A 26753-nucleotide genomic window follows, 5' to 3' on the forward strand; every position below is an offset into this window, starting at 1 on the left:
ATGTACCTGGTTATCTATCAGTTGTACTCCTCAGGTGAAATCACCAACCCACCGCATAACAGACCCCATATGCACTGGCTTCAAAACCATTAATTCCCTCTCAACTCATAGCACAATTTGCTCCTTTGTATCCCTAGCTCACATGTCAAGGCCAACATACTACAAATCAAAAAATGTCATCCATTAATTTATTTAATCAGCTGCAACTATTTTGAGATAAAAGAGAACAACAAAAATAATTTCACATGAACCATACAATTCTGGGTAATTAGAATAGCCTTTTTATTTCAAAACTTAGTTCTCTTCAGTGCTTCAAATCCTTTCTTTTTTTCTAGTTAGATTTTGTTTGGATTCCCTTTTCATCATGTTATACCTTTTCCTGTCAGATGAAACTCTTACTGATTATCAGAAATATTATTTTACATATAATGAGCTAGTTATCTCCAGGTCATTTGTCAATCAACCAAATAGGCTGTACTTTTTCTGTCTTTCACACAGCAAGGTATATTTTGAAGAATGCATCATTACATCTTTCCAGAATCCTTTCCAATTCCTTGATATCTTTTTAGAATTACAGATATTAATTCTGGACACAGAATTCCAGTAATGGTGCCATTAATGCTGCCTTACCACTTTTATCATGTTCCCTTGCTTGCAAATCAATTAAGGATCATGTTAGCTCACTGAAGGAAATCAGGTTCAACTGCTCATCTACCATTAWAGTAATTTGTTATCAATCTGGAGACAGAATCATTGCTCTTTACAATGGCCTTTCTCATCTTACAAATAGTCCTTGTTTCTAGATAGAAGTCCTTGCACTTGGCAGCAATAAAAACTATGTTTAGATCTGAACTGACCTCTGCAAGCGATCCAAGTCACTCTGTACAACTGACCTGTTCTCTGTATTATTTACCATTCCACCAATAGGTCACMTCCAGTTCTCTGATTAATTGAAAGTAAAAGGAAATAGATTTTTTTTTTCTGTATAAATTAGTTTAATGCATGAGGCCATGACCCAAAGCCCATTAGACTGACTGAAAGAATTTCTATTGAATTTGGGTAGCTTTAGGTTCTGAGTCAGTTGTAGTTTTACTGTTTTAGAAATTGTTCTGATTCCAGGATAAAGTTGAATACATTATAGGCTTTACTGACAGCTACAGAATTTTTTTTTGTGGTTTGGTGTAGGTTTTTTTAAATTTTTTTTTTTAATTTAATTTAATTTAATTTAATTTAATTTAATTTAATTTAATTTAATTTAATTTTATTTTATTTTATTTTATTTTATTTTATTTTATTTTATTTTATTTTATTTTATTTTATTATTTTATTTTATTTTATTTTATTTTACCAGCAAACAACACCTGAACAATTTAGGCAGGATGGGACTAAAAGCTGGCTTCAGAGTTCACACTAGAATCAAAAATTTTCAGCAGCTTAACAAGCTAATGGTCTATGCATCCAGTTTCTGGAATGATCCATATTCATGGTCTTAATATGTCCTGTATTTTCTTAAAGCATAAAATTGTTCGATTATTTTTTCTCCATGATACTAGTGTTGCTTGATTTGATAATTCTGAGTCAAAATTTAGGCAGGTTGTCAATTTTGTAGGAAACACCAAAATTTCAGATTTTAATTGGAAAATGGGATGTATTCTTAAAACACTGAATAATCTTCTTTCATATTTYATGAACTTAAAACATTGAATAATGCATGTTTTCCTTTCACATATCTCTAGGAGTATATCCAATAATCAATAATAGATGGAAAAATTTTGGATAAAGAAAARAATAAAGATTTTCATTCAACTCGTTTCCTGAACCTCAATTTCTGACACGAAGGTAATTTATTTGAATGTCTTGCCTATATGAGTTACAAACTCATTACATTTTTAAATGGCTGTTCCTTAATGTTTTTATAGGTAACATCCAGTGTAGTAAGTTCCTGATGTCAGTTTAGATTAAAGTACCAATATAATGGCTAATAATAGTTCTTCAATCAAAAGTAAGCTTTTACAGAAATATGAAGGGGTTACTTTCAGGTGAACATTCTTCAACATTGGCTTGAAGCCATCTTCAGMAGTCAGCAACAGAAAGATTTACTGGTCAGATGACTTTCATATGCACAACACAAATTAAAACTCCAGTCTTGGAAATTTGTTTAACAATAAAACTCCAATCTATGTAAACTTTGAAATGGTTGTGGAGGAAACCATGAATCTGTGTGGGCTTAGGATGTATAACAAACTGCCTCAGGCCACAAGACATACCACCACTTTTTCCCTAAAATCATAAGGAGGGTGTTCAAAAAGCCTTTACTATGCTCTTTTATTGATATTAAACACAGTACCTACAATTTTCTCCTCCTAGGRGCTAGAGACAGAAATTTTCTTGCTAGTTGTTGCCTATGTGCTTTGGCATATCTTTCAATATCAAAGTAGTAGAATAAGCTAATTAKACTGATCCTAAAAGATTCAATGCCTGTAGGCTTTCTTCGGTGCATTGTGTATTTATATCAGAAATGAAGCTTGTCTTGTCTGCTTGCTGTGCTGTGCATGGGTTCTCAACCTCCTGCTAAGATCCTAGCTATTGATTTGGGTTGGCTCTCTCKGTAGGTGCCTGGCATGGTGCCTTATTCTCACAAAGCAATAAATACCTACTTTTGAAAATTGGGACTTTTCCTGGTACATTTAGATGGCCCTCAGAAACASAGCTTTGCTGGTTGACCAAGAGTGATGCCTTTATATAGAGACCTAAAATCTGGAAATTGCTGATGACGTGCAGTAACTTGAGCAAAGGCAGTAAATGTCCTACCCTGTGCTGAAAACTGGGTGGGTAACATCCTGACATGCAGCTGATAGCTTGCTGCCAGTGGCTTTTGTTGGAACTTCCTATGTTCTTTTCCTCAAATGGTCTTAAACTTTTTTTTTGCAGAAAGAAGATTTACATATCAAGGGATAATCAAATTTTGCATGGGGTCTTATGTAATCAATTCATACATAGGTATTGCTGTGTGAGCTGTTTTTCTATTGCACTGATAACTTCCAGTTAGCAGTTATTTTTTTTTTTTTTTTTACATTGCCCATGCTATGAAGATACAAATGGAGAGATGAGAGAGAGAGAGAGAGAGAGAGAGAAAGACATTTTTTGTTTGTTTTTCTGTGTTTTTTGATAATGTTCATATGTAAGAAAGGGGAAATCAAACTCTAGTGACAACATGGGGTGCTGCTCAAAAGCTTCCCTGAGCAGTTTCAACAGGTGAAATATCGTGGCAGAAACAGCCAGCTAGGCAGTAAAACTGAGGAATGAAAACCAGGCAGATTGTCAGAAATGTTTTCCTGGCTGAGTGACAGAGACCCACTCCAACAAGCACACAAACATGTGCATAACTACTTGTGTGAGCAGCATTGCTGAAATTAAGGGAAGGAAAGATCTAAAAAGGAAGGATATTACCACAAGCATTTTTTTTTTTAGGCTTTCAGCCTTCGGTCTATAGAATAGTTTGGCTTTTACTGCTCAGCTTCACAAAACACTTCAAAAAGTATTGATGTAGCAGAGGGGAGAATATGAGTAATCGAGCAATAYAGACTCTTATAGCTCACATTTGTATGACTCATAATATTCAGGCTATGAAAAATAGGACAAGTTTAATGCAAAGGAATAACGCAAACATTTGTGTGGGTTTATTTTTTTCCATCAATAACTTGAAATGACAAAATATTTCCCTGTTCTCTTCTRTATTTTAAAGAGGAAAAGTAATTCACTGCTCCACCTTCACTGCTGTGCTTAGCAGAGACCAAGGACAAATGGCAGAAAAACCTGGAGTGTTTTGCTGCAGATTGGGAGTAGCCACTAGGAGGGGCTGACTGCCTTGAAGAGAAGGTAGGGATTGATTTACTAACAATTCCAATAAAAAACGCTAATAAAATGAGTTCAGTACTAAAAGTARTGCTAAGCTAAGATAAAGTTGAAGTATTTATATATTATTTACAATGGTTACATAATAAYTTGTGGGATAAATGCTCTGTTTGATACTAATGTACTTCCAGGCAGCAAAGACGTTCAAGGGCCTGATTTCAAAACAAAACTCAGAACACTGTTCTCTCCTAAAAGATAAGATTTGATTCATGTCAGTTGTTAGAAAGAAATGTCCTGTATTTTATGCACCATTGTGGGACACAGATGAAATAACTGATTGAATAATGAAAAAGAAAAGGTCTYTGCTCTGTACGTGGCTCAAAGTCAGTGTGTTTAAAGCCAGGTGGCCTTGTTCATAAGCATGGCTCTTGGACAAAACAGCATCTGTTTTTCCATAACAGCCTTTTTTGCTGCATTATAATCTCTTTATATATTTAATACCATAAATAAAACACTGGCATAGAAGAGAACTATAAATAAAACACTGGCATCGAGGGCATATGCCAAAAGTGATCTCTCAACTTGTTTTTTAATATCAGTGCCATAGTTAAAAGAAAAGTCTGCTCAGTGCCATACTGGAAGGGATGAGGAAGCAACTGCTGCATTCCCCCCACCCCCCAGACAAACACAAATAGTAATGCTGGGAAAGTTATGAATGGGATTGTTCTGTTATTCCTTTCAATTGAGGCTTCCCTTTTCTCCTCCCTCACATAGAACTTACTGTTCATGCAAGATGCCAGCTTGATGACAGGATACTGACCTCTTATTAGGAGATATTTTGGAAAAGGTTGCATATTTCAACCAGAGATCAAGCATGGTGTCAAACATATGAGGTATTGCTCTTCTACCCTAATTTACAAGACAGTGAGTGAAAACTTGTGTTTGGCCTATAATTATAATTGCTTACATTTTATCTGGCAAAGGACACTTCAGGGCAAATGCATCTTGGACATAATGTTTTTTCTTGTTTAAAAAAGGAAGGGAAAATTTGATTTAGAAAGGTAAATATGAAATATAAACTTTTTTAAATTTAACGAGAGTCGTGAAATCAAAAATATTGCAGCTGCCAAACCATAGCCTAATACATTTGGTGAAACAAGGTTTAGTTTAGAGGTCTGGAAAAATAAGAAAGGAAAGAAGAGAATCCTCAGCTCTCTAAAGAGAAATTTCAGTGAGGATGTATAAGACCAGTATAAAAAACGGGCTAAGAATATTCTTCTTCGGGTAGAGGATAGTAATGATCAGTATGAAAATGGACATTGAAAATGAGCTAACCATCTGTATTCAACAACAGTAAATTTTTTTCCCTATTCAAAAGTACACTKCTGTGAGTAGGAATCTTTTTCACACTGATGTAATTAGTATCAGCWCAAGAAGCCGGTCTCCTGTTTCTTTACAAGCAAGGAAAAAAACCCCAACAGTAATGACAATGTAAGAGAATGGTTTCAAAGCAGCCCTTTGCTCTGTGAGGAGGCAAGTTGAATACTGTTTTTAAACAGGAAAGATCTCTGCTTGCACTGAGTTCATACAGAAGGTGGTCCTCTGCYTGTCACAGGTTGCCCTGTGACTTCAGTGCTGCCTTCATGGTTGGGTGAGGAAGGCTGGAAACTACTGCCTTTCACAGAGGCAAGTTCTTGATTTGCAGGGAAGAAACAACTCCTGCTATCAGAAAATTCAATATGCCAGTGCAGCAAGGGTCTAGGCTTTGCAAAAAGGCCAATATCTGCATTCAGAAAGTTATGGGAGGTTCTTTGAGGCAGTGTGTTACCTTTCGGGAGAGAAATAACACCCCAAACCCACAAGGAAACTGACAGCTCCTGCTTCGTTGGCAGTTCAGCTTTGGGCCTGTCTCTCACACAAGTGTCTTGCTCTGCCCAGACCTTGCCCAAACTCAGCTGGGGTCAACCTAGGGCAATATTTTTCCACACTGAAAATTTAGATATACCATCTCACAGTTTCTATTAAATTAGGATGTCAGAGGAGCTGATATGTGGGATATAGTCCACACCACTCTGCTGGATCTTCTAAATGTGAAGGTCATTAATAATCATGACCTTGTCACTCCTACTGAGGTTCAGAATCCATAGAGTGTAGCTGCCTCCTGCAGATGCATTTCTTTTGCTGCAAGGGATTCCCCATCYTAATGAACCAGAATTGCAATAGGAKGTGGCAGCTATGCAGAACTACTTGWGGGTGACAAAGGCTCTTAAAACACTTCATAACACTGACTCCTAATTAGYTGGCTTGGATATTCCCAATTCCTTCACCACTTGTGATATTGGGAAGCTCAAAGAAAAAAGATGATGATGCAGCATGCTATCCTATARCAACTGTTTCACCTACAAACTCCAGCTGTCTGAAATAGTTCCTTATACAGACTCTCCACTAGAAAATCAAAGACAGAAGTCAAATAATCCAGACTAAACATTTTTGAGAGGAGAAAAGAAACAAAAGCAGACTGTTCAGTCCTACATAGTGGGTCCATATTCTCCTGTTAAGTTATTAAACCAAGAAAAGCATTATGAGCAAAAGTGATGGCTGTTTCACTATCAAAATGATGCTCTTATTGTGAAGTCTGAGCAGACGTGTCATTAGTGTAACTTGATGCCTGAGAATAGATCTACCACCAAGCCCAATAGATTCCCACCTACTCTGTCATCTGGCTTGGTGCAGAGATAGAGATTTAAGAAATTTAAACATGGGTTTTCAATGTCATTTTATCTCTCTCTCATGTTAGATCTTGTGTTGTATCTGCCATTATTGTGAGCAAGTTTCAAAAGTTTAGACTTTCTAAAATGTTATTTAGCCTCCGTGGAGTCTCTCTTMTTAGAAACCCAGTAAAATGCTTTCTTAGACCAACTGATTTGTCATTGGGAAGTGAATATCAATGATTTCAGCTGTGATGRCTCCAATACTTGCCATCTCTGGCTGCCCCGACAGGCAATCTGGTACATCAGAAAATAGCTGGGACACCTCAATTGCCCATCACCAAAGTCATTAATAGATCATTAGCAGCTAGTGTTAAAGCAAGGCTTTGCAAGAAGCTGCTGGGAGATGGGTGTGCACTGCTCTTCACTGTTGTGCAACCTTAGTAGTTGCCTTCAGGACTTCTATCTGTGCCTGCCTGGTGTCCTGTTAAAAAGGTTGTTTCTCAACTCATAGTGAAAATTTTCCTCGCACAGAGAGCACCTGTTTCATATTATTCTGGATGAGCTGTAATTTGAACTTGACAGAATATTAGAGTATAAAAAGTCTCCATCAAAAAGGGAAAGTTGTTCTTTTGGTCTAAGTTTGCTGGSTTTCTTAATATGGATCCACTTGCTCTTGACAGCAAAGATCCTTCACACTAATACAAAAGCCTGAATAAAATCAGAGATTAGTAGCTGTAACAGAAACATGACAACTCTTCATTCCTCTTTGAGTGAGATTTAGTGTTTAAAATGCAGTTGACCTAATTTTGCTTRGGAAATCTCTTATTCTTTTTATCTAAATTTTCATGCAAAACTTTTTTTCAAAATAACTCCTTCCCATCCTAGTACAGGAATTTTTCTTTCCCATCCTAGTATAGGAATCTTTCTTTCATCTTCCCTTTGCTTTCTGGGAGGGTGCCATGTAACTTGACAGGCTCTTCTGCTAAGCTCTATCACTTATATTCCACCATGGAAAATAAGGTGGCTGGGATAAAATCAGGGAATAAAATGTGCTGAAGTCCATGTCAAGTTGATCTCAAGTACCAGCCAAATGCATGGTTTCCACTGTGATAAAAACTTGATTTTGCATCTGCTTATACTTGTATAGACAAAAAAATGTTAATTGTATGTATGCACAATATAAAACGTTTTAGACTTATGAACTTTTATTTAAGATAAAACTTCTAAAGTAAATGTAACCTGTCTTGTGTGRCAGTTTCCTATTACTGTTAATGACCCCTAAGTTCTTTGTGGCCTTACATAGTTAAAGATCCTACTGATTTCAGTGGAGGCTGAAGTACTGTCTCATAAATACTAGCAATAGGAATCCTAAACAGTGTTTAGTTCCTTAACTTTAGGGTTTTAAATCTCTTTGAATAAATTCACCAGGCAAGCACACAAAGCTGMTGGTTTGATAGACTGGGAAGTGCCAACCTTTTCTGAAAATGATCCCTGGTGTTGCAGCCACTATTATACATGAGAAGAGATCTTTTAAGAAGCTGGGTAAACTTGATGCATCCAAAATCATTAAACACCTGTTCCATTAATGACATGGAATTTGTCCTGTGTACACTTGCAGCAGATTCCTTCTGACAGYTCATCTGAGAAAATTGGGCTTAATAAGGAGGGCAGAGGTCCTCAGCTAATGAGCAAGTGGAGGTTCTGATCTATTAGGTTAGATAGAAACTACCCTGTCTTTGAGACTTAAAATATGACCAGGGCTTTGGCCTTGTTTTGAAACATTTATGAATCAGTGCCTTAATCCTGCAGGACTATTCACCTGAAATCGGTGGAACTATTCACAGCAGCAAAAGATGTACTATTGGGTCACAGCAGTATGTTCCCCCTGAYATCAAGTTATTCTCCACCTCTCAGCACCACTTCCTCAGCATGCTGGCTTATCATCCAGGGAGCATGAGTTAGGCTTACTTAGCCTTTCTTAATTTGAAAGAAATGTGCTAATTGAAGATTGATTCTTTATAGTGGGAAGTCTTGGCTAATAGAAAAGCCACTTTTTTGTTTTCTATACAAAAATTTCTGTAAAGTCATAGTTCAAGATGCTTAACATGCTTAGGTGAACCTTTTTTTTCTAGAAATGTCAATATTATTGAGTTTATAAATGTCATTTCCAGAAAATATTAATGAAAATGCCTATGAAGATTATTATTCTCATGGGAAAGCAAGTAAATTCAAAGAAAAAAAATTCCAGAAAGTAAATACATTTTGCAGGCTTCAGTAATCATGTAAAAAATAAAATAATTAACTAAAACTGTAGCAAATTTTGATGTTGTRAAATAGCTACTAACAGAGTTTGGGCCCTGTGCTGCAGTGATGTCATCCTGGAGCTGCACTGTTTGCCTGTTTTGTTCTCTGTGTTGTGACTCATTTCATAATGTGTATYGGCCCTGAGAAAACCTTGCTAAAATCTCACAGGCACATCTCACCTTCACTTAATCACTCTGAAGCGCAGACACCAAAACAGTATTTATGCTTAGTATTTATGTGAGTGCCAGAATTTTGTCCTAACCATTTTTTGAATGAGACTTGGTCATTTATTCTTGTTATGGGGTACTCTCTTAGAGGGGTGGTTGAGGTGTGGTATACTCGGGGTGTCATTACACTTTAAATTTATCAGTGTTTTAGGGGGAGGAATGTACAGAGGCAAATGGGCTGAGGCTGTGAGTGGTATCAGTGACAGAGAGGTGATGGGCCCATGGTAACACAAGATTCCAGAAGGACAAACTGAACTGAAGACACAGTGTGGGTAGAAAGGCTTTACAGACACTTCTGGCTTGAGTCAGGCCAGGAGAACTGAAGGTTAGTGTTTGGTGGGTCACATGTGAGTGCTWGCCCATCACTGGACATGCCTGGACCTCCACTGGCTGCACAGTTACACTGAGCCCTTCTGATAGGAAAGAACATGAGATATTACAGTTATTACAGATAGCAGATATTCCCATATGAAATGACGATATTATGTGCTGTAATTGTTTTAAAGACCAGATATAATGCAGCCTTTTTTTTTCCTTGTGGATTCTCATGCATTTATGTGTTGTGTATATAGCCCTGCACACAAGGTAACCAWTCAGCTGCCTTATCTTCCATTGCCAGCATTTTTCTTCAAGACACTCTTGTCTGGGTGAGCATTTTTTTCCTTTAACTTAAGACTTAGTTGGTGCAAGAAAGATCTGGCTGGAAGAAAGATGCAGACATAGTTTCCAAATGTGTACAATTTTTCTCTCCAGGCAGCATTTTATCTGTACAGTTCATGTTGACATAACAGGTAAACCACAAACAGTATACCATGTTTTGTCAGTGTAGCCATCTAACTAAGGTGTTTGCTAGATAAAAAATGTTGCAGATCCAAACTGAAAGTTTTGATTGTTGTCTTAGCACACATCTTAGAGAATTATTTACTGCTGGCCTGACTTTTTATCATTAATATATACCATGTTGACTCAGTGTGTTAAAGGTAAGTAGCATGGCACTAGCTCCTGTATTCCTTGGATGGTGCATGATGAAGAGTAGCCCACCTTACAATGGGTGTAAGGTGCTCTGTGTACTCAGAGCAAATAAAAATAACTCATGTACTTTCAAAAGATTTTATTTTCTATTGCACAGCTTGAATTCTTTCCTGTTCAATGTGTGACAAAAGAAATCCTATTTTGTGGCTTCTGAGTCCAAGAAATGCAAACTCTGTTTTCACTTAATTTATTAAGCAGCTCTGGTCTTACAGTGTAGAAAGTATTATTCCAGATTGTGCTATTACAAATGATGCTATAAAAAGTACTATGTATTTTTCATCTTGTCATCTTTACCAAAGTGTAAGAATTTTTTTTCAGTCTTAGATCATATGGACTCTCTTTTCTGAACCTGCTGACTGACATCAACGGCAGCCTTGCTAAGGCAAAGTAAATGTCATGAAATGTTTTGTTCTACCGCAGACACTGGCAAATAATTGGCATCTGTTTTCTGTTGTCTAGCTGCCATTCTGTTTTCTAAAACAGAAACTTCCATTTCTCATCTAATTCCTTGATGAATTCAGGCTCTTATGGGACTGAAAGAATTGCAAGGAAAAAATGTGAAATATTTTGTTAAAGGAAACCTAAATAGTTTCATAGTGATTTCCATGWAATKAATTATCCAAACTGGTTGGAATTTCTTAAAATAAACCAAGTAAAAACYCAAGAATGTTTATCTTGACAACTGGAAATTTTTTCAGCTGAATAATATAATTACTTCTGTGTTTGTCTGGATATTTTTGATAGATGCTATTGGCATTCAGTCACTTTTGTCACCAGCTTTACTGTTTTACCAAAATATGGCATAATTTCTCTGTATACAGTAGGAGATTTTTCAATTGTATCCAACTGTTGGCTAACAGGATATAGAATACTTCTCAAAATACATATTCAACTCCTTATTACTAAAGCTTTAAAGMAGATAAAATAACACTCTGACTTCAWGWATTCTWTTGGCTAAGCATATGACATTAATACTCATTAATATGCTTTCAAATATATTGCCAGAGTGGTAATAAMATTAACACCTTCTAATTTTTATGTGGAAACTAAACCAAAGTGCATTTGATCTTGTGACTACTTAGCAGTGTGCATGACACTTAAAATATCAACAWAAATGCTGAATAAAAACATTTTCTCTTTATTAAGTGAAGACATGTTGCATCTTATGTTGTGAAGAGATATTGTTCAGCTACATAGGAAAAATGTGTGATAAAGAACTAAGAGTCAGACAGCAGGATAAAGGAAGAGATCAGCTTTTGTTTTYACACTTAAGTGTTTCCATAGTTTATAACATATTAAATAATACACAGAAAGTTAATTCCAGTTTATCACTYTGGTAAAGCCTCAATAGTTGTTTTKAATTTTATGGACAAYATTTGTCTAGAGTAAGGCAAAAATCAGATACATTTTTTGCATTATTTCAGAGGAGACTAGCATACTTACATTACAGTGAAATCTCCTCACAGCACACCCCTTTTCRGTAAAATTAAAATTCTTGTATATKTAAGCCACCTTCTTACAAAATAAGYTGCARATTTAATCACTGCTGTGAAATGAAGGTACAATTTTAGGTGTGATTCTGATAAATTATAAGCAGTATAAATTAAATATATAAATATATTGAAGATAAAAAATATGTATATGTACAGAGGTATTTGCTTCCAGAGCCTTGAATCTGCACCCTTATTCATGCAAGACAAGCCAAAATTTATTGTGGAATGATGTCTTTTCATGTGCAGTACATGTGAGACATTTCTCTCTCAGCCCTGTCCCAAGGCCTGTGTGAATCACTGTTTTTTTTTTACTGTTTAGTGCCTAGCAGATTTAGAACCCAAATCGCTGCAGATCTTTGTCAGATACTTTACCACATAATTGTGGTCTAAGGCAGTGGTGTTTAGGAAAAAAGCACAGTTATTCTGTATGTCAGAGAGCYATGGAGCTAGCAGGAAAATGTGGAGAAATTTTGGGGTTTAGAGACTTGATTAACTGCACCATTTATGAGACAAGAAGGCAATAATTTCATTKACAGAATTGTGAATCTGTAGCACTGAAATAATGAAGTCTCACTGAATTAATTTTCAGTCTCTCCCAATCCTCACTATTATAATTTTGGTCAAAAAAGACTGGCTGAGGCTTCATTTCAACTTTACAGCTGAAAACATTCTCATACTTGACCTTCTTCATCAGCCTTGGTGTACCTAGTTTTGCTGTATGTTTACCTCTCTCATCCTATTTTACTTCCTTCTTTGTTAAAAAAATACATTAGAAAATTATTACAAACAGTGCCAAATAAATTCTTGGTGRTAAAATACTCTCCATGATAATTTCAACTCTTCTGATATCAGAAYATGGACTACAGTGTTTCAAACTGATATTCTGAGAAATTTTCATGTGCTTTGCTATTCCGGTTGAGCATAAGAATAGAGAAGGAAACAAAAATGAATTTGTTAATAAGTGCTTCTCATGGTTTTCATAGAAATTTTTTGAATATATTATGGCTACCTGTTTCTGTATGACATGTGAAGAAGAATTGGTCTATATTTTCCTCAACTTTACAAAAAAGATTTTATGACCTTTTAACATTCATGTTTGCAGCACCATTGCCACTGTGATGTGATATCCTACTGTGATTTACGGCAGATATTTTTGAACCCTTATCAAAGCATCAACAAATTGCTACCACTCTCTCTATCATGGAAACAGGTACAACCAAGCACTGTCCAGGYGTGGRGCCCCACATAAGARGGATGTGGATCTGTTGAAGTGAGTCCAGAGGAGGGCCATGAAGATGATGRGACAACTGAAGCTCCTCTCCTGTGAAGACAAGCTGAGAGAGTTGGAGTTGTTCAGCCTGGTGAAGAGAAGRGCCTGGCACCTTCKGGTGCCTAAAGAGGGTCTACAAGAAAGCTGGAGAGGTACTTACTGCATGTACTTATAGGACAGGGGATAATGGCTTTACACTGAAGGAGGACAGGTTTAGATTAAATATAAGAAATTCTTYACKATGAGAGTGGTGAAGCAACAGAACRGGYTGCCCAGAAAAGCTGTGGRTGCCCCATCCCTGCAAGTGTTCAAGGCCAGGCTAGGTMGGACTTTGAGAMACCTGCTCTAGTGGAAGGGATCCCTGCCCATGGCAGAGGGCCTGGAATTAATGATTTTTAAGGTCTCTTCCAACYTGAASCATTCTATGATTCTATGAMCTTTAAAAAGTTTAGCCTATAGYAGAATYKTAYTCGGTGYGAATGCATTTTTCTGTGCAGTRCAAATCATGCAARGGAASTGTTGCTATGCTSTGACACAGTAATTATTAAACTGCAGCATACACTTCATGAGGTGCAGTAGCATAGCATAATCCAGTGAAAAGGTAGAAAGTTTTCATGTTCCTTTAGTTACATGTTATTACTGCACATTATTACATGTAGTAGAACTAGTTCTAATGAATTTTGGGGTGTTGTCATCTAAATTTTTTCACTGTAAACAATTTTAGAAAAGTTATTTTCMTAATACAGAACCTAAAACTTCTTGAAGTTATTTTGTTGTAGTGCTATTCAGATATATATTGCAGATCTACCATTTTTTTCCCCACTGAAGATATTGTTGTCCTACATTATCTAAGAAATTAATTATATTAATACCCTTAAAAATTCCTTTTTTGAATGAACTGAGTGAAACTGTTATATAGCAGGGTCTTAGAAGGTGCCATTTATTCATGTACCTTCCCTCCTCCCAGAATGGAGACATATAAATCTCTCATAAGGCTTATGACTGTATTCCTTCCTTAGCAGTAGGTTTATATGTTGTTCGTATGAAACAGTAAAATCATCAGGATCAAGAACTAGAATTTTCATAAGAAGTGTGCAGTTATGAGKAAATGGACCTTTAACACTGAAATAGTTCAAGGTAAAACGTTTTTTCATGATTTAGAGGCAGCTGAAAACAAAAAATTCTGCAATTTCCGTTCCCAAAACTGAAGTGAACTGCTTTATTTTTGAGGTTTCTCTGCTTCATTTTAGTTGTTTTGACTTTTTATTATTTTATTATTTGACATGTTACTATTTCCTTCTACCACCTGAAATGACTGATTTCTGCCCCAGGTAAATTGCTTCCTTTTCTGATGTTCTTTTTTTGTAGATCAGAGTTCCAATATGGCCATGCTCTTGAAAGGGAAGCACCTAATACACAGCTCATTTATCAAGGCAAAAGTGTTTAACTATGACCTTAAGCACATGCTGCTGCTTGTTAGTTTAACTGAAGCTACACAAACATGATAAAAGGTAACTGACCTTTATTCTGTGCTCTAGGTATCTGTTTGATGATGGTCTCACTTTGTCCAGGGGTTTAACAAGTGTTTACTTTTTAACTAACTCTCTGATTGCATGATCCTCTTTYCCCCGACTCTCTTCCTTCATCATATGATACAGCTTTTTCTTAAGTCTCTGACATTTCAAGTGAGGGTCACTGTATTTATGCAGTGCCAAGAGCTGGGAACAGTCTTATGTGCTGAGTGTGCTCTTCCCCATTGTTCTGCAAATTAGTCAACATGAAACCAAATAGCGATAATGTGTTGTTATGATTAAGGTTAATAAGCTACTGATTATCTCCATAGACTACAGTCCCAGACACATTATTTAAATGCTTTTTCRAACTAGTTGATAAAAGATCCAAATTTCCCCATTGAGATAAAAGGTGTTCTAAGCCGGTAGAGAGATAGGGAAGCATTACACAACAGGAAGAGTTTACTCTGTTCAATACATTACAGGTTTATTTTATGGTGACAATAGCACAATATAACTCCAGAAAATAGTGTCTGGTAACAAAAGGACACTCTTTGTCTCTGAGATGAAGCCTGTTGAAAAAAACACTTGCGTTAAGAAACCTATTGTTACCTTTCTGGTGAGTGCAACAAATGTAACAATTATTGTGTTCAGTTAACCTTACCTTCTAAGATTAATCAACGTATAAAGCCACTAGTTTTRTGTAATCTGGTCTTCACTAGCATGAACAATCCTTCAGTAGAACCACCTAAGAGAGGACAGTTAAAGAATATAGAAAAAAAAATAAATTTCCAAACCCAGACAACAAACCTAACCAGAATTTTGGCTGAGTCTTTGTCAAAACTGCCAGCCTGARAAAAACTTTTTAACCTTCAAAATTAAAAATAAAAAACCAACCAAACAAACAAATATACTTCAAAAACCCCCAGCAACCTGTATTCATATGTTCACAAGACATATAAGTTTTAGACCAGACATGGATTTTTCTTTTTAATTTTTTTTTTTTTTTTTTGGGGGGGGGGGTAGTAGTAGTTTTTTGCAATAGTAGTTTTACAACTATTTCAGATCATTCGCATGTTTGAAAATATTGATAATAATACTATTTTCTTCTGTAGTTCTTGAGGATACTTTCCTTTGAATTTCTAAGTCAAATCCAGATTTCTCTTAATGACAATAGTTTCTGCAACATTTTTAATAGTCCCAGGGGAAAAAACAACCTCACAAAAAACAACACAAGAACTTGAAAAGCTTTYTCTGACTTTTTAGCCAAGTGTTCTGATGGCTACCAACTGGGTCATTACTGACAAGCTTGTATTTTTCCACTTTATCACGCCAGTTGACACTCACATACCCCAAAGAAGAGTAGCTGAACATTGAGCCAAGAAAGGGCACTTGTTCTGTCAAAAAAAGCAAGGTGCATGGTGCAAAAGTGCTTTGACAATCAATTATTAAGAAACCAGAGATGACAACTCATATACATGTATGTAAGTCGATAACCTTTGAGCATTTGATCCCCGGGGATCACAGCAGACAGTGACAGAAAGGATCAAGGTCAGTGACAATGAAGTCAAAGTGATGGTGAAAACCAAATACAATCTAGTCTGTCCCTAAGAAAGGAAAGCTTGCAGTGACTTTGTTAAACTCTGTAGTGAGGGACACGCAAAAAAGCAAGTCAAATTTCTGAATTAATTTCTCTCCTTAGTTTAGAGAAGTTCATCCTTCAGTTCATCCTTCAACATGAACATCCTTCAGTTGATGTTTTTGTTACAAAGCAGACACGTGCCTTACTATGTTCTCAAGTTCCAACTTTTTMTTTTTCAAATATTTCTTCTCTCACTTGCCTTCTTTATCCTTGACCAGCACTTCAAGACATACATATGAAGTTATACAAAAACCCAGGAAAATATTGAAGTCTGATATTTGACAATATCAGAGGAAAGTCCATGTTGCATATGTGTATCACAGGGTGTTTGTGTGAGAGAGAATGAGTAAGATAATTGGTTGCCCTGTGCATTTTTAATGAAGGGTTGAACATTTTCTTTACCTTGAGTGACACTGGAAATAAAATATTTTCCTGTTAGTAGCTGAATGCAAAGTTARAATTCAAGAGCTGGTACTGCAAATATTCAATTGTTCATGTGCAAGATAGGATCTTCAATAAGTAACACCACACAATATGTGTCTCAGCATATCTCTCCTATTAGGCAATTTGTTAAATCTATATACACATATACAGAATAATTAGCCCAACAATCCATGCTGATCATTGAAATGATCAGTTAAGATAAAGAAATATCCTTTTTAAGGCATCAGTCCAAAATTCATAGGAGAAAATTAGAGCTGTAAAGTTCACATGCGAACAAGAATTCTGGAACTTATATAGCAGGTGTGCAAAAGCTGCACCTTCATTCACAGTACTTTCAAGATTGTAGCCCATTAGAATGTCATGATCWAGATTAGGTGTAAAATCAGGCCTTGAAATATATCAGGCAGATRGAAACCAGCAATCTATTTTTTCAGTAAGATAATTCTCTCATTTCCTCTAAAAAATTCATATAACAAATCTGAAAACTTGTTTATAATCTCAAATGAAAGTTTGTAATTTAGAAAATACGAAGAAAGCTACATTGTTTAAAAGGACCCAAGAAGTGTGATATCACTGCAAGATTAAAGATAATCAGTGTTGTGTGACCTATGCAATTGCAGTGTTGTTTAACCATGTCAGTCAAGTCTTGTGTGTTCTGTGCACATGCAATACTCRTGAGACATTAAATACAAAGATATGAAGTCTGAATTAGAACTGCCCTGGGCTGGGAAAATAGTTTAGAGAAGTATCATTACATGTTTATTATGTTTTTACATTTTTTTCTATCAGGCAGGCACTATTTGTCACAGACACAGTTGAGAGATTGGACTACGCAGCTCGCTTTGAGCTCCTGATTAACTACAGCATTTTAGGCTTTCCCTTGTCACAGGCCTTAGACAGTGCAGATGGGATCTGGAGACRCTGAAGCACACTTTTGTTTGCTTTGGCAGATTTTGAGTGTAGTTGTGGTGGGAATAGAARGGCCTCCTCCCCTGACAGCCCGCTTTCTCTAAGGAGTGGAAAGAGAACAGAAAAAGACAAGCCTACTGCTTGGGCACACTGGGGATATAAACTTCTCCTGAAGTATTTCAGAGTTGCTCCCTGGAACAAAAGGGGAGWGGGGAAAGGATGTCTCTTGGGAGTCATAATTCATGTTCCAGTCTGCTTATTGAATGGGGCAGCTCCTTGAAAGATTCATAGATTTTAAGGTCATTTATGATTGTCTTGCCTGGCTTGTGTGACACAAGCCATAGAATTTCATCCCTTCAGTGTTGCTTTCCAACCCATTAGGATTATATATTACTCTGAGTATATATATACTTAATGATTCTCCAGTAATAAAAGAAATAAAAAATTAATGACCATAAACACAGCAACTTTTCTATGGCTACTGAAGACCAGACAGTGTAGTGTCGCTTGTCAAGTTTTAAGTCATTTGAGAGGAAAAATATATGACTAAAAATACTTTGAATGCTCTGGTAGGCTTTCTTTGTAAAAATTAAAGGCAGAGAAGGGAAACAAAGCTGCCTGTCCTATTATCTCTCTATTTGGGGCAGAGTATCCATTTCCCCATCTGTGCTGGCAGTGCCCTTTGCTGAGTTACTGCCACAGATGTAAGCAMAGGGGCACAGAGAAGGAGTAGAAGTGGCAGTATTATCATTGTGGAAGATGAATGTAGTGGCACTTCTAATTTATTTAGTATTCAKGATTTCGACTTTAATTAGGATTCTTTTGTCACATCATTCATCAAATGTACTTGAAAGAGATGGAAATTAACACCAAAGTTTCTGTTGCCTCAGGCATGCTTTTAGTACTTCTACTCGTTTTGGTTTATTGTTGTTCAGTTCAGTGAAATAGCTTAGTTGTGATAGTTCATTTAGCTGTAACTGGCTTTCAAAAGGGGTAGAATGAATACATTCTCTTAAAAAATGCTGGTTTGTGAAGCCCCTGTAGCTCCTAACACCTCTTTTATTAAAAAAAATAAATAAATAAAAAAAAAAACAAAAAAACCAAAAAAAAAAAACAACCCATAAATACATAAAAAATCTTTCAATCTCTATCTCACTCTCTGTCTCCTTTTTTAATGACCTATGTCTGAGTTTTTAGTGTAATACCGTATACCAGTTTTCACCCTGAGAAGTAATTTTTGATACATTTGCTACTGCTAGAAGGCTAGTGAGTCACAGGCTGATTTACAAATTGCAAATATGTTTGGATTAAATAACTTGCTGAAATCATTTTGGTTAGGATGAACATACCTACAAAAATGCCATCTGCATGGGGAAAAGTTTTGTTAATTATTACTCCAGTTCCATGCCTGCCATTGTAAAATTCACACTGCTCTGGCATAACAGGAGCTGCATGGATGTATAGAGGCTTCTTATACCCAGAACTTCCAGCTCTCGTAGCAGGGCTGTAGTCAGACATTTGAATGAAAAGAATGTGAACCTGTATTAAAGGCTGAGACTGTGCAACACCTCAGCAAGGTTATTGCTGTCAGCACAAAAATCATTAGCCTATGTCTAAATATTGCGCTTAGTTGAAAATCAAAAGGTTTATTAAGCAAATATTTCTGAGATTTCTGTGATTAATGAAGCCTGGTTTATGCTGCTTGTGGACATGAACTGCATAGTCTAAGCAGGGCCAGATTCTGACTTCAGTAGATTTCCCTACTGTTTTGGATTTTGAAAATTTCCTTCTGTATTCACTGGTGTCCATGGACGTGTAATTTTGTGTAGCTTTTCCATTAGTAGCATCTCTCTCTCTCTCTCCTTCTCTCCTGATTGCTGAAGTTAAAAAAAAAAAAAAACCAAACAACCATCAGTAGCAAATTTCAAAGAACTTTGCCTTTTTTTGTTCCATCTTCTCAATATGTACCTGAAATTGAAATGGATAAAGAACTAGAAACCTTCTCACATATCCATTATCCCATAGTATTTCATAGGAAATGCTGCTAATACAAAATTGATAATATTTGGAGGGTATTTAAAATTGGCATTCTTATTACCAAACCTTTTAAATAGGCCTGGAATATCTTTCCAGCTCTTCATCTACATGACAGGAGCTAGAAATTATATTTCAATTAAGCAGACATTCTATTAGAAAAATTTGATGTTGCATGTTGGATGTGTACTTGGAAATGGAAGTTTATAACAATCACAAGCCTGAAGCTTAGTCAGTCCTATGAAATTAAAGATAGGTTTCACAAAAATATTTAGCATAGTTTTTAAAGAGACATAAAGTGATAAATAAGAAACATTTGAGAAAAMTAGAATTACCTATAAGCTCATCCATCTCCTGGCTGAACCAAGTAAACATTTCAACTAAAATAAGTGGGAGCAAGACCGAACTCCTTACAGGTTTTTGAACACCACCAAGGAAACAAGACACCTTGTACACCATCATTCAAATACAAGAAACGAATGAACTTCAGTACCCTTTCTTTACCCTGACTGACTTCTGCACTGTATAAATCCTGAAGCATAATACAGTATTTCTAAGAACTCAAAGTATAAATTTTAATTATAATGCTATTAAAAATAATAGTGCACATTTTTGAGAAAATTCAGCTAGTTGCAGATTGTTTCAAACAACTGGTACAATGAAACACAAGTATTTTCATGAAATAATCATGGGGATCAGTTYAGTTTTAAGGAAAAGCCTTGGCAASAGGAACTGCAGTGGTGGCTAAAAGACCTCCTTTATAATAGGACATCACAAATGCACATTTTGTGCGTGCCTAAAGCCAGTTCTGAGTATAAATAAACYGTAGCTCTGAGAATATTATCTATGCCTTGTACTTCAGAGCTGTCAGTCAGTATTTTTGATCATTAGCCATCTGTGATTATCTTAATTTTTGCCAGCAGGAGAAGGAACTCTTTTCCACCAGGGAGCTCTGTTATTACAATATAATTTATATGTAAAGAGCTCATTTCATTAGAGGGAAAAAAACACCAACTTTTTACATAGGTTTGTTTTTTTTTTATTTTGTAAGAAACTTTTAGCATTAATTATTTTGCTTTACTTTTTTTTYYTTYMWWTTTTTTTATCCTTGGTATGGTCCATGTAAAAGCAATTGACATCATATTGGTGGATTAACAATAATTTTGTCTTTATTTTACTTTTTGTTTARCATCCATTATGGAAGATTAAGAAACTGAACCAATCACAGACCTAAAGCATTTAGCTAGAGAAATTACTGCTTTTCAGTTCACTCAAAATTGTTGTACTTGAGAACTTATGTCTTTACCACGTGCCAGTTAAAATCCTTAAAGGTCATTTTAGATTTTCGTCCCATCCATCTGTTCAAAGAATGATTTTATTATGACCTTGTTTTTCAAATGATGTGGTGAAATGAAAGTACTGCACCTCCCTGATTTACTAAAATGAAACTCTGCCTATTGTTGTAGTATGAAGCCCTGTTTTTACTGGTGGTGTAAATGGTGACATTATAATCTGAATAAATTGATTCATAAGGACACTAATATAAAATGAATCACTTTTTAAACTTTACTTGGCTAATTCTGATTTTTTTACAAACTATCCCAGTTTGTCAATGGTRCYAAGAACCTGTTGTCTCTACTTTTRGCCTCAGGCCTTTGTCATCTKAAAGTTGGAAAGTATTCAGGTGAACTTTAAAAATAAAATCTGAATCAGTATGAYGGTCTTGAAGCCTGTGTTTAATATGCTCAAATGACAATGGAGGTCTGTGTATACCAAGAGTCCACTATGTTTTCATAAATRTACACACAAGTCTTTTGCTTCCTGGACCGTAGCTGTGGTACAGATGATGTCTAGTTTTAGTTTTTCTCTCACAAATCTGCAAGAAGCCAGTTCTAATAGCAATGAAAATTTACTACTGAATTTCAACGGCTTTTTTTTTGATAAAACTAATTTTTGAGGCTGTGACTATATTACATTCTCAAACTTACATTATGTATTTGACTTCTGAATTTGTATCAGTTCCATGATCTAACATATAATAGTCAATGTCAATTATACACAAACCTCAACATTAACAGAGCATTTGTGRTCTACCCCATCTGATCATATATTTACAGCATAAAGTTATGCTGCAGATAACAGCTCTTCCAACACTTTTGATTGGTATTTTTGATGYGCATTTTAGTAAACAGTGTGAGAATTAGTTATAAAAACTCTCTAATGAAAAGAAAAATACTTACATTTTGAGGACATATATTTTTCTCTATAGTTACATTAAGAGGCAAAGAGCAAGAAGGAAAAAGATACATGTAAGAAGAAAGAAAATTTTGATGCAATATTTAGTTACTGGAACTACCAATTACAATTGGGCTCAGTGTTCAAATCTTGCATTTCCAGCTACCTTGGGTTTGCACATTCRTATCACCTCACAATGGCACCAACTGTTTCTTCACAAGCAGATCTCTGAGCAATAATAATAATGGAAAAGATTTCTTCCCCCTCCCCCCCTCTTTTTGTGATGTCCAGCAAGGGATCTTTTTTCAGCGTTTTCAGTGTTGTGTAATACAAGATTCTCTCTTCACAAATCTGTGGCAACCTATCTGTGGCACTATGAGTGAAACTCAATGGGAATAAATACATGAGTTAAATGAACCTGTCTTGAGTACTTGATGACCACACCACAAGGAGTGGGATGTAGAGAGATTGGCTGCCCCAGGCTTGCCCTTGTCCAATCCCATGAAGTGAGAGCTGTACCTTCATCTCTGAGTTGGTTTTGATCAGAAGGAACCAAATACATCATGCAATTCACAACAATGAAAAGAGGAATAGCTGGGACATTCACTTCAGAAGTGCAGGGTAGATCTAATACAAAACACCAATGCAGACACACACTTTCACTGAAATTGCCCAGTGAGTATGTTGGTATAAGGACAGGAATAGTTAATGTACATTTATTTCACAAGTATATAACAGCATAAAAAGTGACAGGTTTAATGAGAGTAACATCACGCAAGCACCTCTTACCATATGATAAGTTTTGCWTAAAATAACTTTTGAAAATTGTAACAGCTTGTGAATTATGTAGTTAACAGGGTAACAGAAGAACTGAACAGTACAAGGTTTTCTACATTTTTTAAACAAAGGTGCCTTCATAAACTGTCCTGGTTCTGTTAAACAACTTGGGACAAGCTGAAAGTAATTCACTTCYTACATCTTTATTGTCAAACTTGATTTGATTTGATTGAATCTATATTTATCCTCATGTGGCTCCTGGAGCACTTGTGAACTTTCATAATTCCAGTCTATCAGGACAAATCTGCAAGTAAAAAAACTCACTTTTATCAGCAGGTATTCAATGAATGGCAGGTGGCAAATAAAGCACTTCGTGAATTGTTTTAATTGCATTTCTCTCCCATCTCCCAGAACTTGAGAAAGTTTTAGAAAGCTGGAGAGGAGCAGGMTGGGTTTATTTGCAGCTTTGATTTTGTTCCAACACTGCTTGCTTTCAGAAAAATGTCGCTGATGGAATTTCACTGCCTTTCATGTGTGGATGATATTTAAACTGGTACAACAAAGGGGATATAGTAGTGCAGCAGAGATGCRCATCACAACAAATATGAAAGCAAAAAGCTAAATTTGCTTCACTAATTCAAGATTATAAAGAAGCTTTTAACCTGAGTCAGTTGACAAGTAGTGAGAATAAAATTATTTTCTCCTGGAAATGAAATAGAAAGTAAAGTTGACAGATTTAGCTTTAGCTGTTTTCTATCATTAGTTCATTTCATAGAATTAAGTTAATAAAGTGCTACAASAAAATAATTAGCTGGAAAGTTCAGTGTTCAGCTCAAAACCTTTTTTCTTTACACTGTTTTCTTACATGTTCCTTGTTTTGTGTGCAAAGAAAGCACAGAAGAGAACACATTCCCTGTGTTAATGAGTATTTGAGGTTGGGCTGGAGATTCCAGATCAGAGCAAACTTTCTTCAGCGAATGAAGCTGCAGGTTTCCTAACATAATCTTTGATTATGACTGCAGCAATTTTGAAAACCACCTAAATTCAAAATAATCATGTTAAATAGCTTTTTTTTCAAGGATTTTCACTGAGATTTCTAGAATTGACAGATTTAGCCTGTGAAATATYAAGTGTTTTTATGGTAAATTGTAAAGGAATATTTTGGTGTACGTTTACAGCAAGAAGCTTTATTCTGTCATATAATGTCATGCTGGTGAAGTATCTCTATAGAGCCATAAAGAGATAGTGCAGTCTGGAGAAATGAGCAGACTGAGGATCAAGGGTTAGCAGTTGTGCACCATCCTTGTTTAATCTTTGCGAAGTGAGGTGAGTGATGCTTGATTGTTCTTAAGAATACCATGCAAAACCTGAGGCAGTGAGATTAATTGTGATGCAGGAAAAGTGAAGGAAAATATATAGATAAATTCATCTAATGAAAASTGAAGCTAGAACTTGAATTCTCTCAGTTCGGAATTCACATGGAGACAGTGAGGCTGAGGTCTGTTTCATTTTTTTGAGTTTCAGTTGTCCAGTATTGAACASCATGAATTTCTGCAATGTGCAGTTGGCATTAGAGGGCATTTGAAAGAGCTTAAAAAGGTAACCACCCTCTACAAGTCGTGCCTGCCTATACCAAACAATGAAAAGTGATCTGAGACTAATAATTTTCTAAAGTCAGGAGTGATCCAGCATTTCAGGCCAACACTTCAGGGCAATCTAGAAATCTTCCATGAAGATAAGAAAGGTGTTGGCTCTATACTTCTATATTTGTTTTCTTCTCTCTTGCTCTTACCCAGTTTTATAGTTCTTCTCCTTATCTCTTAGTCTACAGAGCATGTAGGCATGCTGTGCTTCTTCTGTTTTCTGTGGGGAGAAATATTCCATTTGACTATATCTGAAGGGATGCTAATATTTTATACATTTGTTTAAGATCTAGCTTAGATTACATTTCTATTTTAAATTCAAATCTTTTAGAAAAATTCTGTTGCTACAGCTTAACTTGCCCATCCAATGTTCATTTTCTTCACGTCTCAGTAAACTTTTAAGTACCTGGGAAAGACCTGGCATTCTGTATCACACAAAAAAGTCACAAGACGATTTCCTTGAGAAAGCTTGACAGTATCCTCTTGTTCAAGTTCTGAGAGGTGGATGATGTGTAAAGAGATGAGGATTAATTTGTTTCTGTTTCCATTTTCATGTACAGGTATGATCCCCTGAAGATGGTGGCAGGTTTCTCCTGTGGTTTAAGGGCTCACCTGGGACTCAGAAGAGAAAGGTTCAATGTCCTGCTGTGCTACAGACTCCTGGAGTGGGCAATGTGATATTCGTTTCAGCATCTCRGACAAAAAACGTAATTTCTTCTGTATTATAGGGATTTTATTCAGGTAAATGAATACAAATATTAATATTCTTAAGATGATTACATTTAAGATATGTATATGTAAGAATTTATCAAGATGACTCTATATTTAATAATTTTAGCTAAAGACTGTAGAATTTATTTAAGTCAGAGTTTACCGTTTACTACAATCAGAATATTGTTTGACTATGTGTGGAAAAAGAAGAGTTATTGAAGAGTTATTGTTTTGGAACTTAACGAGATACATTTATTCCTGTGTTATGGTAAAGRAGGAAGTTTTGTTTCAAGGCCAGTAGCAAACAAATGTATAATTTAAAGAGGAAAGAAAATACAGCCTGCTGGGCATTCATTTGCTTAGAGAAGTTCTTTGTATTTACAGTTCTAGAAAAAAATATTTTCTTGTAAAACATTCAGTAAATACTTAAAAGCATACAACATTCCTGCTTACTGAAGGGACACAACAGAGAGATTACCCAAAGGAGAACTGAAACAAGAAATAAAAAGATATAATGGGGAAAATTCTTGCCACTGTAGTTCAAGAGAAAATAGTCACCTTCAAAAGATTATTAAGAACTTTGAGGGACTGAAATCACTTCCAAGGGACACTCTGGTACATTCGGTTCCTGAATTTATGTATCTCAATTTGGTATGTAAAGTTAGGTCATTATGATTTAGCCCATTTCCTTCCCACCTCTGTTTTATTCTACAGTTGCTTGAAAAATTTATCCAGAGTGGTATAACTGCACTAGCTGTGACTCTCTTTTATCTCCAAAWTCCTCATGCTCTCCTTCTCCAAATTTGTTGCTAACAGTTCCACTAATGAGTCACTGTGAAATGATTTCTCAGACATACTCTGAAAAGCTCAGCATACTCAAGAGCACGAGAATTATATGCATTTTATGGCGCTGTAGGAAGTTTTTAAAGGATTTGAATTATTTCTTACTTCTGTCTTTTTCTTACCTTAATATGAAACAGTAAGAAAAAGACCAAACAAAACTGCCACACTCTTTCCCACATTCCCCATTTCAATTTCTCCTCTGCAAGACTACAGTTCTCCAGAGCTGATTTTCCTAATAGAGCCCTTCCTGACTATGTTGGACAAATGTCATGTCCCCTGGCTCTCTCCATCTTGTAATGAAAATAGACCTATTCCCAGCTACACCTTGCTGATTGCTTCCTACCTGCTGCTAAGGATAATTTGTGCAGTGTAAATGAAGACTTCASTAGTTGCTGTAGGGAAAAAAAGCTACAAAAAGAGACTGCTATTCAGCACTCACATAAACAGCCAATAAAGAAACAGGCCTGATTAGCTGAAAATGTGTAAACTGTATAAAGTATATAAAAGATCTTTAAGTTTTCACAACCTTAAGTATACTAGACATCATACATAAGTGTTTTGCCCTGAAAAATGAATCACATATGTTTGTATCATTTCAATTGCCTGATCCTATATCAAGAATTTGCGTGTATTGTTTTTTTCATTTTTTTCTGTCAAACATTTACTACTAGATTGTTCCCTATTGTTTGAAAGTAGGCAATGAAAGGAATCTGGCAATGTTACTTTRCAGAATATTATGACTGTTCAGTGTACTGATGTTTATGTTTGCTATTTTTCCCCAAATATACTTTCAGATAACCTCTTACCTCTGAAAGAATGAAAGAGACAGAAACCTTACATGTAGAGTTACAGAAAATGGTGAGTTGGAGACTGAAACAGTGGCAGTTCCAGACAGCAAAGCTGTGTGCTGTGTGTGACCTCAGATCCACCTGATTTGCCCCATCTCTGCTATGGTCATTCTGCCTTCTGTTTGTCCCATGCCATGAGAGCAATATGATGCCTGTGTGGGTGTAATAGCATTTATCATTTATTTTAGCCCATTCCCTGTGTGTAGATGAAGGCAAACATATTATTTCTAGCTGCTGTATGACTGCTGTTTCATTTTACCTCAA

At 35.9% G+C, this 26753-nt stretch overlaps 1 long non-coding RNA gene across 1 annotated transcript; it reads left to right on the forward strand.

The window, feature by feature from the left end:
• The first annotated feature begins 1748 nt into the window (after positions 1 to 1748).
• Positions 1749 to 24789, forward strand: LOC130577621 (uncharacterized). The gene is made up of 5 exons (XR_008965789.1): positions 1749 to 1839; positions 3746 to 3879; positions 12833 to 13044; positions 14261 to 14403; positions 24648 to 24789. It is a non-coding gene; the product is annotated as an uncharacterized LOC130577621 (long non-coding RNA).
• The last annotated feature ends 1964 nt before the right edge of the window (positions 24790 to 26753 follow it).

The sequence above is a fragment of the Malurus melanocephalus genome, unplaced genomic scaffold (assembly GCF_030028575.1).
Source record: "Malurus melanocephalus ecotype Western Australia unplaced genomic scaffold, MMel_1.1 scaffold_185, whole genome shotgun sequence".
In the NCBI taxonomy this organism is placed as follows: Eukaryota; Metazoa; Chordata; class Aves; order Passeriformes; family Maluridae; genus Malurus; species Malurus melanocephalus.